Here is a 19,264-nt window from a genome sequence, read left to right as displayed (position 1 = left end):
CTACATCAAGAAATTGGAAAGACACCAAATAGATGAGCTTTCAATTCACCTCAAGGACCTAGAAAACCTACAGCAAACCAGACCCAAATCTAGTAGGAGAAGAGAAATAATTAAAATCAGAGAAGAAATCAACAGGATTGAATCAAGAAAAACATTACAAAAAATCAGCCAAACGAAGAGCTGGTTTTTTGAAAAAATAAACAAAATTAACACCCCATTGGCCCAACTAACTAAAAAAAGAAGAGAAAAGACCCAAATCAATAAAATCAGAGATGAAAAAGGAAATGTAATAACAGACACCACAGAAATAAAAAGAATCATCAGAAATTACTACAAGGACTTGTATGCCAGCAAACAGGGAAATCTATCAGAAATGGATAGATTCCTGGACACATGCAACCTGCCTAAATTGAACCAGGAAGACATCGAAAACCTAAACAGACCCATAACTGAGACAGAAATTGAAACAGTAATAAAGGCCCTCCCAACAAAGAAAAGCCCAGGACCAGATGGATTCACTGCTGAATTCTACCAGACGTTTAAAGAAGAACTAACTCCAATTCTTCTCAAACTATTCAGAACAATCGAAGAAGAGGGAGTCCTCCCAAATTCTTTCTATGAAGCCAGCATCACCTTAATTCCTAAGCCAGAGAAAGATGCAGCACTGAAAGAGAATTACAGACCAATATCCCTGATGAACATAGATGCAAAAATCCTCAATAAAATTCTCGCCAATAGAATGCAACAACACATTAGAAAGATCATCCACCCAGACCAAGTGGGATTTATCCCGGGTATGCAGGGATGGTTTAATGTGCGCAATACAATCAATGTGATACACCACATTAACAGACTGCAGAAGAAAAACCATATGATTATCTCAATAGATGCCGAGAAAGCATTTGATAAAATACAACACCCGTTCATGATGAAAACTCTAAGCAAACTGGGTTTGGAAGGAACATTCCTCAATACAATCAAAGCAATCTATGAAAAACCCACAGCCAACATCCTATTGAATGGAGAAGAGTTGTAAGCATTTCCACTGAGATCTGGTACCAGACAGGGATGCCCACTCTCACCACTGCTATTCAATATAGTTCTGGAGGTTCTAGCCAGAGCTATTAGGCAAGAAAAAGAAATTAAAGGGATACAAATTGGGAAGGAAGAACTCAAACTATCGCTCTTTGCAGATGATGAGATTCTTTATTTAGGGGACCCAAAGAACTCTACTAAGAGACTATTGGAACTCATCGAAGAGTTTGGCAAAGTAGCAGGGTATAAAATCAATGCACAAAAATCAACAGCCTTTGTATACACAGACAATGCCATGGCTGAGGAAGAACTTCTAAGATCAATCCCATTCACAATAGCTACAAAAACAATCAAATACCTTGGAATAAACTTAACCAAGGACGTTAAAGATCTCTACGATGAAAATTACAAAACCTTAAAGAAAGAAATAGAAGAGGATACCAAGAAATGGAAAAATCTTCCATGCTCATGGATTGGAAGAATCAATATCTTCAAAATGTCCATTCTCCCAAAAGCAATTTACAGATTCAATGCAATACCAATCAAGATACCGAAAACCTTCTTCTCAGATCTGGAAAAAATGGTGCTGAAATTTATATGGAGGCACAAGAGACCTGGAATAGCTAAAGCAATTTTGTACAACAAAAACAAAGCCGGAGGCATCACAATACCAGATTTCAGGACATACTACAGGGCAGTTGTAATTAAAACAGCATGGTACTGGTACAGAAACAGATGGATAGACCAATGGAACAGAATTGAAACACCAGAAATCAACCCAAACATCTACAGCCAACTTATATTTGATCAAGGATCTAAAACTAATTCCTGGAGCAAGGACAGTCTATTCAATAAATGGTGCTGGGAAAATTGGATTTCCACGTGCAGAAGCATGAAGCAAGACCCCTACCTTACACCTTACACAAAAATCCACTCAACATGGATTAAAGACCTAAATCTACGACCTAACACCATCAAGTTACTAGAGAACATTGAAGAAACCCTTCAAGATATTGGCACAGGCAAAGAATTTCTGGAAAAGACCCTGGAGGCACAGGCAGTCAAAGCCAAAATCAACTATTGGGATTGCATCAAATTGAGAAGTTTTTGTGCTGCAAAAGAAACAGTCAGGAGAGTGAAGAGACAACCGACAGAATGGGAAAAAATATTTGCAAACTATGCAACAGATAAAGGGTTAATAACCAGAATCTACAAAGAGATCAAGAAACTCCACAAAAACAAAACCAACAACCCACTGAAGAGATGGGCCAAGGACCTCAATAGACATTTTTCAAAAGAGGAAATCCAAATGGCCAACAGGCACATGAAAAAATGTTCAAGGTCATTGGCAATCAGGGAAATGCAAATCAAAACCACAATGAGGTTTCACCTCACCCCGGTTAGAATGGCTCACATGCAGAAATCTACCAACAACAGATGCTGGCGAGGATGTGGGGAAAAAGGGACACTAACCCACTGTTGGTGGGAATGCAAACTGGTCAAGCCACTATGGAAGTCAGTCTGGAGATTCCTCAGAAACCTGAAGATAACCCTGCCGTTCGACCCAGCCATCCCACTCCTTGGAATTTACCCAAAGGAATTTAAATTGGCAAACAAAAAAGCGGTCTGCACCCTAATGTTTATTGCAGCACAATTCACAATAGCTAAGACCTGGAACCAACCTAAATGCCCATCAACGATAGACTGGATAAAGAAATTATGGGATATGTACTCTTTAGAATACTATACCGCAGTAAGAAACAACGAAATCCAGTCATTTGCAACAAAATGGAGGAATCTGGAACATATCATGCTGAGTGAAATAAGCCAGTCCCAAAGGGACAAATACCATATGTTCTCCCTGATCGGTGACGACTGACTGAACACCAAGAGGGAAACCTGTTGGAGTGAGGTGGACACTATGGGAAACGGTGGCTTGATCAGCGTAGCCCTGACTGTTAATGAACAACTTAATACATTATCCCTCTTAGTAGTTTTTTTATCTGTTCTACTTAATATGACTGGTTTAGATCTGTAATTGATGCACAGTTATTCTTAAGTGTTGAAAATTAACTGAAATGTGATCCCTGTTGAACATGGTGGTGGGAATGGGAGAGGGAAGAGATGTATAATTTGGGACATGCTCAGGCTGACTTGCCCCAAGGGGTGGAGTTGGAAGCATACCAGGGGATTCCAATTCAATCCCATCGAGGTGGCATGTACCAATGCCATCTCACTGTTCCAGGTGATCAGTTTCAGTTCACAGTTGGTCATGGTGGAGGGACTGGGAGTCAAAGGGAGCACATAGACAAGTCTAGTACCTGCTAACGCTAACCGATGGAGTAAATAAAGGGGAGAGTGATCCAACATGGGAAGTGAGATACTCAGCAGACTCATAGAATTGCAGATGTCCTAAATAGCACTCTGGCCTCAGAATCAGCCCTAAAGGCATTCGGAGCTGGCTGAAAAGCTCATGAGAGTATTTCAGGCATGGAAAGCCAAGACACTCTGGCAAAAGATCTCTGCGAGTGAGATCCCAGTGGAAAGAACAGGTCATCAAAGAAGGAGGTACCTTTCTCTGAAGGGAGGAGAGAACCTCCACTTTGACTATGACCTTGTCTAAACAAGATAAGAGTCGGAGAACTCATGGGGCTTCCATAGCCTTGGAAACTCATGACTGGAGCATAGGGAGATTACTGATGCCATAGACAGGAGTGTCAGTTGGTAAAGTCAACAACAGGAGTCACTGTGCACTTACTCCTCATGTAGGATCTCTGTCCTTAATGTGCTGTGCATTGAGATTTAATGCTATAACGAGTACTCAAACAATATATTTCACTTTGTGTTTCTATGGGGGTGCAAACTGTTGAAATCCTTACTTAATGCATACTAAACTGATCCTCTGTAAAAAAAAAAAAAAAAAAGAAAAGAAATTATCAACTCCCAACTTGACTCTCACTGGGATTAAACATGACAATAGGTCTGCTCTGATTTCATCATCATTTAAAAAAAAATCATCTATTATTTTTCACTTTATGTTTCTGTGTGGGAGCAAACTGTTGAAATCCATACTTGATGTATACTAAGCTGATCTTCTGTATATTAAGATAATCAAAAATGAATCTTGATGTGAATGGAAGGGGAGAGGGAGTGGGAAAGGGGAGGGTTGTGTGTGGGAGGGACGGTATGGGGGGGAAGCCATTGTAATCCATAAGTCGTACTTTGGAAATTTATATGCATTAAATAAAAGTTTAAAAAAAAAGATACTCAAAAAAAATAAATAAATTTTATTTGCTTGAATTTTAAAATAATTTCATTGTATAGAAAAATTGAATGACAGTGGAATAGAATACATATCTTAATATTTTGTACAGCATTTTTAATTATGCAAAACAAAACATTTCAGAGAGATCATAGATAAGGTGGTACAAAAGGTGATGACTATACCTAAATAGATTCAAATAATGGTGTGTTTCTCAATTGAAACTTTTTCCTGAAAAGTTAGCAAAAGTAAAAATGGAATAATAATATTATAGGAACTTTGTATAAAGCTATTGAGGCAATATGTGTTACTGATCGCAGTTTAACCCATTTTGTAGTCCTATGCCATAAAATAAGTTGTGATTTAGTCTAAGCATCATGTTATTTACAGCATATAAAACCAATTGAGCTATAGTCACGTTTATATATATATATATATATATATATATACATATAGATAAATTTATGAATACATTTATAAGAAACTTTATAATCTAGTTCTAGAAAGTTTTCATTATGACAAACAGAAACTCCACACCATTTAAGTAGTAATTTTCATTTTCCCTTTAAGCAGCAACTGGCTTACTACTTTCCATTTCCATAACTTTTTCTATGCCAAATACCTCTTGTAAAGAGAATCTTGCAATATCTTTCTGGTTTATTAAATTTAGCATAACATTTCCATGTTTGATCCATGGAGTAACAGGTATCAGAATTTCATTTTGTTTTAGGACTGAATTTATTGCATATGAATATGAAATTTGATTTTCCATCTCCCAGGAGATGAACATTTGGGTGGTTTTTACCTTTTGCTATTGTGAATAATGCAACTATGATAGCATTCATAGGAAACAACTGCCAAAGATATACAGATTTTCTCCTGTATATGCTTCTGAGAATTATACTTTAGTACTTGAACTGAGATTTAATAGATATTGAATTAGCTTTTTTTTTTAGAGATAAGGTAAATGTGATGATTAATTTTATGTGTTTAACTGTATGTGGGATGCCCAGGTAGCTTGGAAAATAGCATTTCTGGTGAACATGTGAGACCTTTGCCTGAAGAGATTGGCAGTTGAATTGGCAGATTGAAAAAGTATCATCCTAGGCAACATTAGTGGAATGTCATCCAGTCTGTTGAGCTCCAAAATAGAACAAAAGCAGGGATAGAACAAATTTGCTCCGTTTCGTCTTCTATCCGCTGATAAGGGTTCTTTTGGTGTGTGACTTTTGGATTCAGATCAGTCCTGTATCTCCCCTGGTTCTCAGGCCTTCAGATTCAATCACCTTTTGTGGGCCTCTGGTTTACATATGATACAACTCAATTTGAAACTTCTTATTCTCCATAATCCAATAAATTAATCCCTCTTAAAAATGATTAAAGATGGAAAGAAAACTGGAAGGAATTTAGACATAATTTTTTGTTCATTTGGCAGCCTCAATGTGGCTGAATTTCTTTTTTTTTTTTTTTGAAAATTTATTTATTTATTTAAAAGGCAGCGTGTGTGTGTGTGTGTGTGTGTGAGAGAGAGAGAGAGAGAGAGGGAGAGAGAGAGAGAGAGAGGAAGTGAGAGATCTTCCATGTGCTGGTTTCCTCCCCAGATGGCCGCAGCAGCCGGAGCTGGATCCATCCGAAGTCAGGATCCAGTGGCATCATCTGGGTCTCCCATGTGGGTGCAGAGATGCAAATACTTGGTCCATCTTCTGCAGCTTTCCCAGGCCATTAGGAGAGAGCCAGATCAGAAGTGGAGCAGCTGGGACTCAAATTGGTGCCTATATGGGTTGCCAGCATCGCAGACAGCAGGCTAACCTACTACACCCCAACACCTGTCTCAGCTGAAATTCTTACATGGCTGTTGGAAACCTTCAGAGGTTGTGCCCCACAAGAAAACAACAAAAGCTACATATATTTTCCAACCTGGAATGAGAAATCAGAGCATCTCCATGTCTATATTCTAATCATTGAAGAAGTCACAAAGGCCTGTTTAGGCTCATAAGAAATGGGCATTGACTCCAGTTCTTATTCAAGTATTTGTAGGCATGTTTTAAAACTACAGAGTAGAGGGTGCATTATGCTTTAAAGTAGAAATAGATTTCTTCCTTTAAAATAAAAAATGTTACATGTTTCAATCCATGTCTCAAAAATTCACCATAAAGATTGTGCTTTCTTACGTATTCAGGGTATTTGGTCAGGTCCTTCAAGGCATAGTTGAACAGGGCTTCTGTATGAGAAAGTCACTTCAAGAGCACTCACTTGACTCCTAGTGTGTAATTGTAGAGACAGAATCTGTCAGCAACTGCATTTATGCGTTAAGTAGATAACAGGCCTGATCTTTGTCTGCCATTTTCATTCCTGTATCCTCACTCACAAGTCCATAAAATGTGCCGGGATTTTACACAACTTGATAGATCTTTACAAAAATGCAGTTGTGATATTAAAATATCCCCTGATACACAGTGTTAAACTTTTCTCATAGTCCTCATGATTGAAAATAATAATTTTAAAGTCATTATCTTTCCAGAACAATAGTTTAGAGGAACAGGTGCATGTCATCTCCTTCTCATTCTGGAGCTCATTTCAATAAACTCAGATTGGCTGCCTTTTTTTTTAAGACAGCACTATTAGTTGTCTCATTTGTTACAGCCATTCTTCCTAGTACTCACATCTGTCAAAGTTCGTACAAATGGCCCCCTAGAGGAAGCAGATGTTACAAAGTTATAATTTAGATGTTTGTTTTGCCTCATAGACGAAATCTGGACAGTAAACATCCTGGTCTGTTAAGCACCATTATCAAATGCAAATCGATGATGATTTTTTTAATTAGTTTGTCACTACTTTTGAAATGCTTATCTCAGTAATTGCTACTGGAGATTAGTACATAATAGTTTCAGATGTTAAACCTTTAAACAGAAAAGTAGATGGATAGAATTATAGATACATAGACAAATAGATACATAGATAAATAGATACACACATTTACTTAAAGTAGTAATGATATATCTTAAAGTCAGTGTGATTTTCTGATTGTACTTGTAATTATATTATAAATGCTATTACAAACTAATACCCAGGTTTTTTCTTACAAAATGTTTTGTCAAGCATAAAAGTTTTTTTTTTTTTTTTTGAAAATAGATACAATAGATATTAACAGTTGAAAATAGAAGGTATGATACTTCTTTGTGGAATGGTAATCTAGTTTTTTGTATTTGATTTTGTTCAAATATGTTGGGCAAGTACACTCATACCATTTCTGCATAAGTAATGAGCAGTAGAATTTGGAACACCTGCTAATTATCTTACTATAGCCTTTACCTTCTCTGCCTGAGTATTAATTTAAAAAACACAAAAATGTGAATCAAATGCAATTTTGAAATTCACATACGAGCATTTTTTCCTAATTCTTATGAGCTACCTTATCTATCACCTTATGTGCATACTTTCAAACTACAGGGTAGGGTCCTTGTGAGTGCTAGAGCAAACATAGGGTCTTTCATTCTTGGGTTGTCTCCACATAATCAGTCCAAGACAGAGCTGCTCAAAGGAGAGCATGATTGGCTTGTCACAGATCAGAGAGACAGTGGGAAGACACAGTTCTCTGAAAAACTGCCTTCCTGAGAGGAAGCTCACCACAACTTCTACAGCAAAGGCAAGGGTAAGGTGTGGGGGGTGGAGTGGGGGGTAGGGAGAGTTTGGGGGTGGGGGTGGGAAGGCTTGCCTAGGATACAGAGAAGAGCGAGCAGGCTAGTCCTTCCTGATTGTAACATGCACTTTTATCTACTGTAAATTCAAAAAATTGACTTCGTTTCCTCGTTTGTGATAGTCTGGCCCCCTCTGAGTAAAAGGCTGTAAGATTGGTTTTCCAGAACATTCTCAGAAAAACAAGCTCTCGGGGGTAAACACATTCAGTCTCTGTTCTTGTCCTGGTGCCCCTTTGGTATAAGTTTTCTTTCTTGGTTACAAGCACATGACGTTTTGATTCATAGAATAACTAAAATATTGCCTGCCAAGGTATGGGTGCTTGATAATAGCTAGAAATCCTAAACAGAAATGAATGAGGATTTAGTTTTTGATACATAGTATGCAAACCTTACTCCATATGCTCAGACTTTGAAAGTAGCATGCTGCTACTACTACTATTACTATTTTGATGATGATAAAATTAAGTCAAGAAATTGTAAAACAGGGTGAGTAAACAAATAAAGATCAGAGCATATTCACACAGATAGAATCAATGCCTTCCAGGACTTGTATTTGAGTTGCCCATCTAGAGTTCTTTGGTGCATTTACAAACAGAAATTGACAGGCAGCCAATCTGCAACCCAGGAAAGGTTTATTGAGGGCTTATGCTTGGGATCAAGGGTGACAGAATGATGGGAAGAGTGTCCACAGACTTTCTGCCCAATTTGAATTGAGCAGAAATCTTTATTAGTTTGGGGGCATGGTGCTTTCCCCTCAGCACAAAATACTTTGCCTTGTGTGTGCTGCACATGTTTTTTTCTTTTTGTTTGTCTTGTTTTGTTTTGCACTGGTTACACTCAGATTATCAATGTTTTTCATTGTTACCACTCCCAGGAGAGTCACATGAGGCCCACATTCAGCTGTTCTCTAGCAGTGTGCAGGTTGGAGAAGTCCTAAGCAGGACAGTAGGGGTCCTTTGTGAATAGTCTTGACTTCCCTTGCTTCTGATTGTTTGGATTTGAAGATGGGTATATAGTCAGATAGGAGATGGACTCATGTCAGGTCAAGAGAGACTTGATTTGGTGCACTTTGATTAGATCCTTCATCTGTTGTTTGACTTCCTTAATAACCTGCAACAGTTGAGCAGGGGCCAGGCCAAACCCAGGAGTCAGGAACTCAATCTGAGTCTTCCACATAGGTGAGAAAGATCCAAATAATGTGAGAAATCACCTGCTACCTCCCAGGGTGAACAGTAAGAGGAGGCACAAACTGGAAAAACTCAGATTCAAACCTTGGAACTCTACTAAGAGATGCAGGTTTCCCGAGAAGCCTCTTAGATTTCAAGATATTTAAGACTCATTTCATTTTTCAGGTTTTATGGTAAAAAACAAAAACAACACTAAAGCATCAAAACTGCTCCTCAAAACGTCAATGTTGATTTTTAGTAACCAGTTAGAACTAATTGATAAAATTCTAGTAGGGATAACCAAGAAGAGATCTCCTTTAGTACAATTACTATCTATTATTTGTCTTTGTAATTTTGGAATTAAATATTGCTCCTATGCAAAGGTGGTATGCTATATATTCACAAAAATGCTATTGGATAAGCTTTACATTTAATTTAAAATTAAAGATTTCATTGCTATGGAAAATATAGTAATTAAAAGAATATTTTAAATTTCTTCATCACTTCAAGTAAATATTAGCTCAATACAAGATGGGAAAGAATATTCTATAGTAAAAGCTCAGTGTCCAAATTCATCTTCTCTGATAACATTGTTGTACATGAGATTTAATGCAGAAATGGAAAAGCAGAAATAAAGGAAGAATTTATTCCTGACTATTTTTTAAAGATTTGATTTGGAAGGCAGAGTTACATAAAAAGAAAAGGAGAGGCCGAGAGGGAGAGAGGAGAGAGGGAGAGAGGGAGAGAGGGAGGGAGGGAGTAAGGGAGAGAGAGAGAGAATCTTCCATCTGCTGAATCACTCCCCAGATGGACACTATGGCCAATTCTGGGCCAGGCCAAATCCAGAAGCTTCTTCCAGGTCTCTCACATGGGTGGCAGAGATCCAAGGACTTAGACCATCTTCTGCTGCTTTCTAACAACATCAGCAAGGAGCTGGATTGGAAGTGGAGCAGCCCGGACTGAAGCCTAAGCCCATGTGGGATGATGGCACTGCAGGTGGAGGTTTAACCTTCTGCACCGCAGCACCAGCACTCCCACTCTTTTTTTTTTTTTTTCCAAAGTATTTTTAAAATAGTGATTACTAGAACAAATTAACAATCAACATTATCTGTTTTTCTAGAATCCTAGGGTATAGAAAATTTTATTTATTTACTTATTTATTTAGTTAGTTAGTTATTTTAAAGTATAAGAGTCCTGATTCTCAGGAGGAAAATTTCTTTTTGTCAGGAGGGAAATTTCTATCTCTGCGATATATCCTACCAAATATGGCATAGCGATTGATGACACACAATTCTGTAAAAACTGGTATGTTAAAAGCTGCCACAACTTTGATTCCTTTCCCAGTTATATTTTCTTACATAGTCTCTGGTGTGGTTATATATTAGTAATGCAAGAAACTGTTATTTCATTGATGAATAATTTAGTAAGTACACAATAGCTGATAGTAAGTTGAAAAAGAAAGGATGACATTTTCTCTGATCTAAGTAGGTGTATACAGCACACAGTAACAAATGCTACTTTCAACAAAGTGTGTGGTAGATTGCTTTGTAGATTTTGTTACAACTCAGCCATTAAAAAGACTGAGGGAAGTTCTGGCATTACTGCTTAGGTTGGTTGATGGTTGATGGTTGATGGTTGATGGTTGATGGTTGATGTATTATTTTTCTCTGTGGTATTTGCAGTGCTAATGCTGGAGTGAAGAAAATGTCATTTCACTCTAGCAATTGCTCTGTGGGCAAGAATGACTTGCATTCATTAATATCACCCTTTCTTAGTATCGATTATAAAATTACTTGCCTACACCTATTGTTATTTCTTGCCAATGTGTGCTACATGAGGATTAAATGCATGAGAAAAACTGAGATTCTTTCTTTAGTGTGTGCTAGAATCTCAGGGCAAATGTTCAGTTAAGTAACCAATGTCTATATTTAATGTGTAGTTCAAAAGGAAGATTGGGAAAACAATCAAAATATCTTTCAAGAAAAATAACACCTTGCCTTTTTGTATCTACTGCGGAAAAGGAGGTTTGGACAAAAAGCCTTCCTATTAAGGTGTAAATACTTCAATTAGTGTGATTTTAAAGAAAAAACTATAAAAAGATTAATATCATGAAACAAAATTATGATTCCGATAACAATGTATTTGTAATTAAGACCAATAATCTTGTGAAGAAAAACAAAAATAAATATGAACACAATTTAGTAAAAGTATAATTGTAAAACAGAAGTGTGTTAACATTATATCAAATTGTTAAATGGGCCAAATTCTAGGAGGCTACAGACTTTATGCATACTTTTAGTATTTGAGAGTAGTGATTACATTCATGGCATTTTTTGACTGAGAATACACCTGTGTACAAAATAAAGTTCACATTTTTAATATTGAGAAACAGTAACAACATCGGAGAACAGGGCCAGCTTAGCTAAAGAGGAGCATTCAATTCACTTGTGACTTAATCTGGAATCAGATATGGATTCAGATTAAGGATGAATAGCAGCAAAATTGCACTCCTGGTGATCTTCAGCTGGCTCCTATCTCCTGGCCAGTGTAGTTTACACGACAGAGAGAAAGAGAGAGAGAGGAGGAGAGAGAGAAGTTTAAAAATATCTCTGTTAAAAATCAACTGAAAAAGCATATAATAGATTTGACAATGGACCAAAGAGAATTTCCAGAATTAGAAAGTCATTTAAAATGTCACACATTGCACTCAGTTCTGGAATTTGATAACTGATTGGACGTCCCTAACAGAGAACCTTAGCTACTTCAAGGTCAGAATATATTTTGCTTCCAGTAATAAAAAACACAGAAAATATAGAGGATGGAATAAAATGCAACAGATGAGAACATCTTGTATTTATTTATTCTAAGCCTAGGAAAAGGAAGAGAAAATAGTAGAGAACTAATATTTAAAATGAATGAGTTTTTTCAAAAGCATGAAGAACATCAATTTAACTCTGCTATAATACCAAAGAGTCCTGAGAATGATAAATGAAAGTATGCTCTCTCTCCGATGGTTTGCATTAAAAGTACAGAAATCCCAAAAGAGTAGGAAATATGAATCTGAAACTAATTTCCTATAAAGGAATTGTCCATTTAAAAATGTTAAATTATCAATACATCACAGAAACTGACTGTATTATGTTATTCTGTTCTCCATATGCAGAAAATTAAGCGAAGTTATGATTGATTCTGTGTCAATAATTCTGATAATTTTTGATGAACTTGTGAGACTTCTAGGAAAAATATCAATCACTCAACCTAAACCAATAATATTTACTAACATAATTGCTCCCCAATTTTTCTTCTCATGAATTCCTGCATTTCCATTCTTTTTACTAGAGTTGTTTTCTTTCTAGGAAATGTATTGTAGAATTCCTTCATTGGTCCCCCTTCTATAGAAAACTCAATTCAGATCTCTACAGATGGCAGGGACCCAGGAACTTCACCCATCACTGGTGCTTGCTTGCCAGGATGCACATTAGCAAGAAGCTGGAAGCGACAGCAGACCAAAGGATTTCACATGCCTGACACAACCCACGGACCAGGCATTCCACACCCCTGTCTAGGTAAGAAGGGCACAATCTGCTTCAGGAAGTAGTTATTTCTAGTGAAATCCCAGTAAATAAAGGTCTTCAGCACCACAGGCGTTTCTAAGATTTAGTTTTGAAAAAAGAATGGGAGCAGGTATTTGGATGTGTTAGGATGCCTGCATCCCACAATTGAGTGCCTGGGCTCTGTACAAAGCTGCAATTCCTGACTACAGCTCCTGCCAGTTGCAGACTCCAGGAGGCCGAGTGAGAGCTGAGTGGCTGAGTTCCCATTACTCCTGTAGGAGACCTGAAATGAATTCCTGCTCGCATCTCTGGCATCCAGACCAACCCTGAGTCAGCGCAGACATTTGGGGAGTGAACTATCAAATGCGAGTGTGTGCTCTCTCCCCCTTTTCCTTTCTTTCTGTCTCTCTAACTACTTACTTAATCATTTTTTTAATCCAGAAATAGATTTAATAGTAGATCCAAACGATTATCATATACCTGGAAAGATCAGTGAATCTGACTCCAGCTGTGATTCCACAGCATGTGGTTGACTAACTTACTTAGACTTGGCTGTCCCAGTTAGGAGAAACTCACAATGATAAGTGACACTATGTTTATATCAGAATATAATACCCCACAGCCACATCATTCTTGGCACAGTTTTAAAATTTTTAGTATGAAGAAATTACATTGAAGAAGTAATAGTTAAGATGAAGTAATAATTTATACCATATTTAAAATTATATTCAGGAACTTTTCATTCCTTTTATAGACTTCTGGGGAAATATTTAGGTTTTTAATAGTCTCATATGAGCATCAGTTCCTTAAATGTTGATATCAAGTCTTAAACTTCAGGAATATTTTTGATCAGTTAATGGATAGATTTGTATTTGTCAGGTAATGTTTAAGTTTAGCCACCAGCTTAAATATTATTACACAGAGTTCTGGAATGAAATTTGAATATTTGAAAAATACGTGTCACTTGAAATAATTATTAACTGGAGAGCCAGAAAATGTCAAGATGAGAACCTGCACTGATGGAAGACAGTGGTAGTGAGCTGTACTTATATTTTATTACCTTCCTTATGAGTCCTTGAACTACAAATTGAACTACTTATACTCAATTCCTTATCTTGCAGTACACTGAAATCCAGCTTATTGGTTTGGTTTAGTGACTGTTTCTTGGACTCCCTTTTTTTTAAAAAAAATCAATCTTGTCCTTATAGAAGAAAGTTCCAAAACTCATTGCCACAGTCTGAATCTCCTGCTGCTAACTATAATGATTTCATTTACTGATATCATTGCAATCTAATATGTTTAACTTTCAGACTTTTAACTGGGTTAATTAAATTTTGACTTATTTCTTTGTGTTTCTAGCATCTTCCTCTTACTACAAGATTTTTATGTTCTTCTGTGACTGACTCTGCACACATGATTTGCTTTTTTATAAATCCTATGATTTATTTTTATGTATTAGGATATTACAGATAAATACTAATCAATGAAATCTTGTTAAAAAGCAGCAAAAATCATTGCATACTATCCAACTGTGCTTCAGGAATTAGAAGTAGTTCCATCATTCCCAATATCCTTTGTTCAAATGTATATTTTTGTGTAAATTCAAACTAACTGATAATAATACTTACGGCAAGTTATCAGAAAGTTAGTTTAAATTTTTATTTAATTTTTTTAAATTACATTTGCTTTTAGACATGATTTTAACATTTACCAAATCACTTCATATGTATACATTATATATATATATATGCACATATGCACATACTATTTTTCTTGAAAATAAAGATATTAATATCTCATAATGTAGATTTGTAACAATGATCACAAAGTGAAGAAAGATTGATTATTATGTAGATGGTATAATTCAGGGATGATAACATGTATGATGGTTGTACTAAATATTATAATATCCACACATTTTTACACTCTCTGTATATAAACAAACTTCCATACATGTGAGAAAACATGTGGTGTTTTTCATTATGTGTCTGTCTTATTTTGCTTAGTACAACAAACTTCAATTTTATCCATATTGTTGCAAATGCCTGGATTTCATTCTTTTTATTGATGACTAATATCACATTCTGAATATATATAACGTGCATAAACATTTAAGTGGAATTTCTTGTAGGAGAGCGGCAAGATGGTGGAATAGGAAGGGAGAACACTGATAGTCTGGGAAGAGACAGTTTAATAAAAGTGGAGATACTGCAGGTTCAAGGAAGAGTAGGGGAAGAAACAGCAGAGGAAACTCTTCCAGAACTAGTGATTCACAGTGGACTTGTGTGGAGAGAATGGGAGCCCATGGTTCAGGAGATCAGTGGCAGAATCAATGCACCAGTGCTGGAACTCGAGATGAGCCAAACCTCAATAGCCCCAGACACTGGTGGGCAAGTGGAAAGAGGATTCTAGAGGGAATGAGGCTTGAAACCGTGTGGGGAAAAGTTCACCAGGCTAACTAGAAGAGAGAGGGAAAAAAAAAAAAAGTGACCAACATGGACACGAGTTTCTCTCTCTCTGCTCAACTGTCAAAGGCAAGCAAGACAAAGAACAAGCACCATTTTGGACATACGTCATAAGAGGGGCAACCTCAGGGCTGCACCTGCCCTCAGCCAAGCAGAAAAACCTGACTCTGGCAGGGGGTGAAATAACAGGAGATTAGGACCTAGTGGATGTGTGGTGCTAATGAACTGAGACTGTGAAAAAAGAGACGGTGGGTAAGAGAACTCACAGAATTCACGTGAGTACTCTCCAGAGACGCTACAATTCAGTAACCTTGGCAACCCAGTGGGAGACTGCAAGAGAATTTGAGCCCACACTGAGGGCAGAACAGATTCCCTGTGTGGTTCTTGGGAAAGAGCTTGTGATCTCTGGCTCCTGTGAGTATATCATTCATCTGCTAACTACCTTCAATTCCACTCAGCTGTGCGGAATTACTTTCCTTTTGAATCAAAGAAAGAAACAAAGAGTGAGAGATTTACCACACCTAACCTGGGAGTGTCACCTTTGGCACACCCTTAACCCTGAGGAACCAAACAGAACTCTCAGGCCACACCCATCTAAAGCCTCTAAGGCTCCATCAAAAGCAGACAGTCCACTTAATACAGTCATAGTATAACAAGAAAAAACACTACAGCAAGGGAAGAGGAACCTTAAGAATATCTCCACAATGCCAAGCAACAAATGCAGAAACCGAGGAAACAAGAACAAGGAAGACATTATGACACCGCCAAATGAACAAGACACCCCAAGCCAAGATTGTGAAGATGATGAGATGGAAGAAATGCAAGATACCAATTTCAAAAAATTTATGATAAGAACAATTAGAAGTTTTCAAAACAAATGCTTGAGCTACAGACATCCTTAGTGGAAAGGATAGAAAATCTCCTTCAAGAAAACGAAATCTTAAGGAGGAATCAAAATGAAACACAGAAACTAGCAGAAGAGGAAAGTGTGATAGTGAAGAGAAATCAAAATGAAATGAAGAACTCAATAGATCAAATGACAAACACATTAGAGAACCTTAAAAACAGAGTCAGTGAAACAGAAGAGAGAATATCAGACTTAGAAGACAGAGCACAGGAAAGTATACAATCAAACCAAAGAAAAGAAGAGGAAATTAGAAATCTAAAAAATATTGTTGGGAATCTACAGAACACTATTAAAAAACCCAACATTCTGGTTCTAGGAGTTCCTGAAGGCATGGAGAGAGAGCAAGGATTGAAAGGCCTTTTTAGTGAGATACTTGCAGAGAACTTCCCAGGTTTGGAGAAGCACAGAGACATCCTAGTACAGGAAGCTCACAGAACCCCTAATAAACACGACCAAAAGAGATCCTCACCACGACACGTTGTAATTAAACTCTCCACAGTGAAACATAAAGAAAAGATCCTAAAATGTGCAAGAGAGAAACGTCAGATTACTCTCAGAGGATCTCCAATCAGACTCACAGCAGACTTCTCATCAGAAACCAACAAGCTAGAAGGGAATGGTGAGACATAGCCCAGGTACTAAGAGAGAAAAACTGCCAGCCCAGAATATTATATCCTGCTAAGCTCTCATTTGTGAATGAAGGTGAAATAAAGACCTTTCATAGCAAACAGAAATTGAAAGAATTTGTCGCCACTCGTCCATCCCTGCAAAAGATGCTTAAAGATGTGTTACACACAGAAACACAGAAACACGGTCATCAATATGAAAGAAGGTAAAGGAAGGAAACCTCACAGCGAAAGATCACAGGAAGTTCAAAGCATATATTAGAAAATATCTTTGGCAAATGGCAGGGCAAAGTTACTACTTATCAATAGTCACATTGAACGTTAATGGCTTGAACTGTCCAGTTAAAAGACACCGATTGGCTGATTGGGTTAAGGGACAAAACCCATCTATTTGCTGCTTACAAGAAACCCATCTTTCCAACAAAGATGCATACAGACTGAAAGTGAAAGGCTGGAAAAAGATATACCATGCCAACAGAAATGAAAAAAGAGTGGGCATAGCCATCTTAATATCAGACAACATAAACTTTAACAGAAAAACTGTTAAGAGAGACAAAGAGGGGCACTATATAAAGATCAATGGATCAATTCAACAGGAAGATATAACGATTATCAATGTATATGCACCTAATTACAGGGAACCAGTTTATTTAAAAGATTTGTTAAGGGACTTAAAAGGAGACTTAGACTCCAATACAATAGTACTGGGGGACTTCAATACTCCACTCTCAGAAATAGACAGATCAACAGGACAGAAGATCAACAAGGATACAGTAGATTTAAACGACACTATAGCCCAAATGGATCTAACAGATATATACAGAACTTTCAATCCTACAGCTAAAGATTTTACATTCCTCTAGCAGTACATGGAACCTTTTCTATGACTGACCACATACTAGGCCATAAAGCAAGTCTCAGCAAATTCAAAAGAATTAGAATCATACAATGCAACTTCACAGACCATAGAGGAATGAAGTTGGAAATTAGCAACTCAGGAATCCCTAGAGCATATGCAAACACATGGAGGATGAACAACATGCTCCTGATGGGTCATAGAAGAAATCAAAAATTTTCTCGAAGTAAATGAGGATAACAGAACAACATAACAAAACTTATGGGATTCAGCAAAAGCAGTGTTAAGAGGAAAGTTTATATCAATAGGTGCCTACATCAAGAAATTGGAAAGGCACCATAAATGAGCTTTCAATTCATCTCAAGGATCTAGAAAATCCGCAGCAAGCCAGACCCAAATCTAGTAGGAGAAGAGAAAGAATTAGAATCAGAGATGAAATCAACAGGATTGAATAAAAAATTTAAAAAAAAAATCAGCCAAACGAGGTGCTGGTTTTTTGAAAAAATAAACAAGATTGACACCCCATTGGCCCAGTGAATTAAAAAAGAAAGAGAAAAGACCCAAATCAATAAAATCAGAGGTGAAAAAGGAAATGTAACATAACAACAGACACCACATAAATAAAAAGAATCATCAGAAATTACTACAAAGACTTGTATGCCAGCAAACAGGAAAACCTATCAGAAGTGGATAGATTCCTGGACACAGGGAATCTACCTAGATTGAACCAAGAAGACATAGAAAACCTAAACAGACCCATAACTGAGACAGAAACAGTAATAAAGGTCCTCCCAACAAAGAAAAGCCCAGGACCAGATGGATTCACTGCTGAATTCTATCAGATATTTAAAGAAAAACTAACTCCAATTCTTCTCAAACTATTCAGAACAATCGAAAAAGAGGGAATCCTCCCAAATTCTTTCTATGAAGCCAGCATCACCTTAATTCCTAAGCTGGAAAAAGATGTAGCATTGAAAGAAAATTACAGACCAATATCCATGATGAAAATAGATGCAAAAATCCTCAAAAATTCTAGCCAATAGAATGCAACATCATATCAGAAAGATTATCCACCCAGATCAAGTGGGATTTATCCCTGGTATGCAGGGATGGTTCAATGTACGGAAAATAATCAATGTGATACACCACATTAACAGACTGCAGAAGAAAAACATATGATTATCTCAATAGACGCAGAGTAAGTATTTGATAAAATACAACACCCTTTCATGATGAAAACTCTAAGCAAATTGGGTATAGAAGGAACATTCCTCAATATAATCAAAGCAATTTATGAAAAACCCATGGCCAGCATCCTATTGAATGGGGAAAAGTTGGAAGCATTTCCACTGAGATCTGGCACCAGACAGGGATGCCCACTCTCACCACTGCTATTTAACATAGTTCTGGAAGTTTTTGCCAGAGCCATCAGACAAGAAAAAGAAATTAAAGGAATACAAATTGGGAAGGAAGAACTCAAATTACCCCTCTTTGCAGATGATGAGATTCTTTATTTAGGGGATCCAAAGAACTCTACTAAGAGACTATTGGAACTCATAGAAGAGTTTGGCAAAGTAGCAGCATATAAAATCAATGCACAAAAATCAACAGCCTTTGTATACACAGACAATGCCATGGCTGAGGAAGAACTGCTAAGATCAATCCCATTCACAATAGCTACAAAAACAATCAAAT

This window comes from Oryctolagus cuniculus, chromosome 8 (genome assembly GCF_964237555.1).
Source record: "Oryctolagus cuniculus chromosome 8, mOryCun1.1, whole genome shotgun sequence".
Lineage (NCBI taxonomy): Eukaryota > Metazoa > Chordata > Mammalia > Lagomorpha > Leporidae > Oryctolagus > Oryctolagus cuniculus.
Note: the sequence above shows the minus strand (reverse complement) of the source record.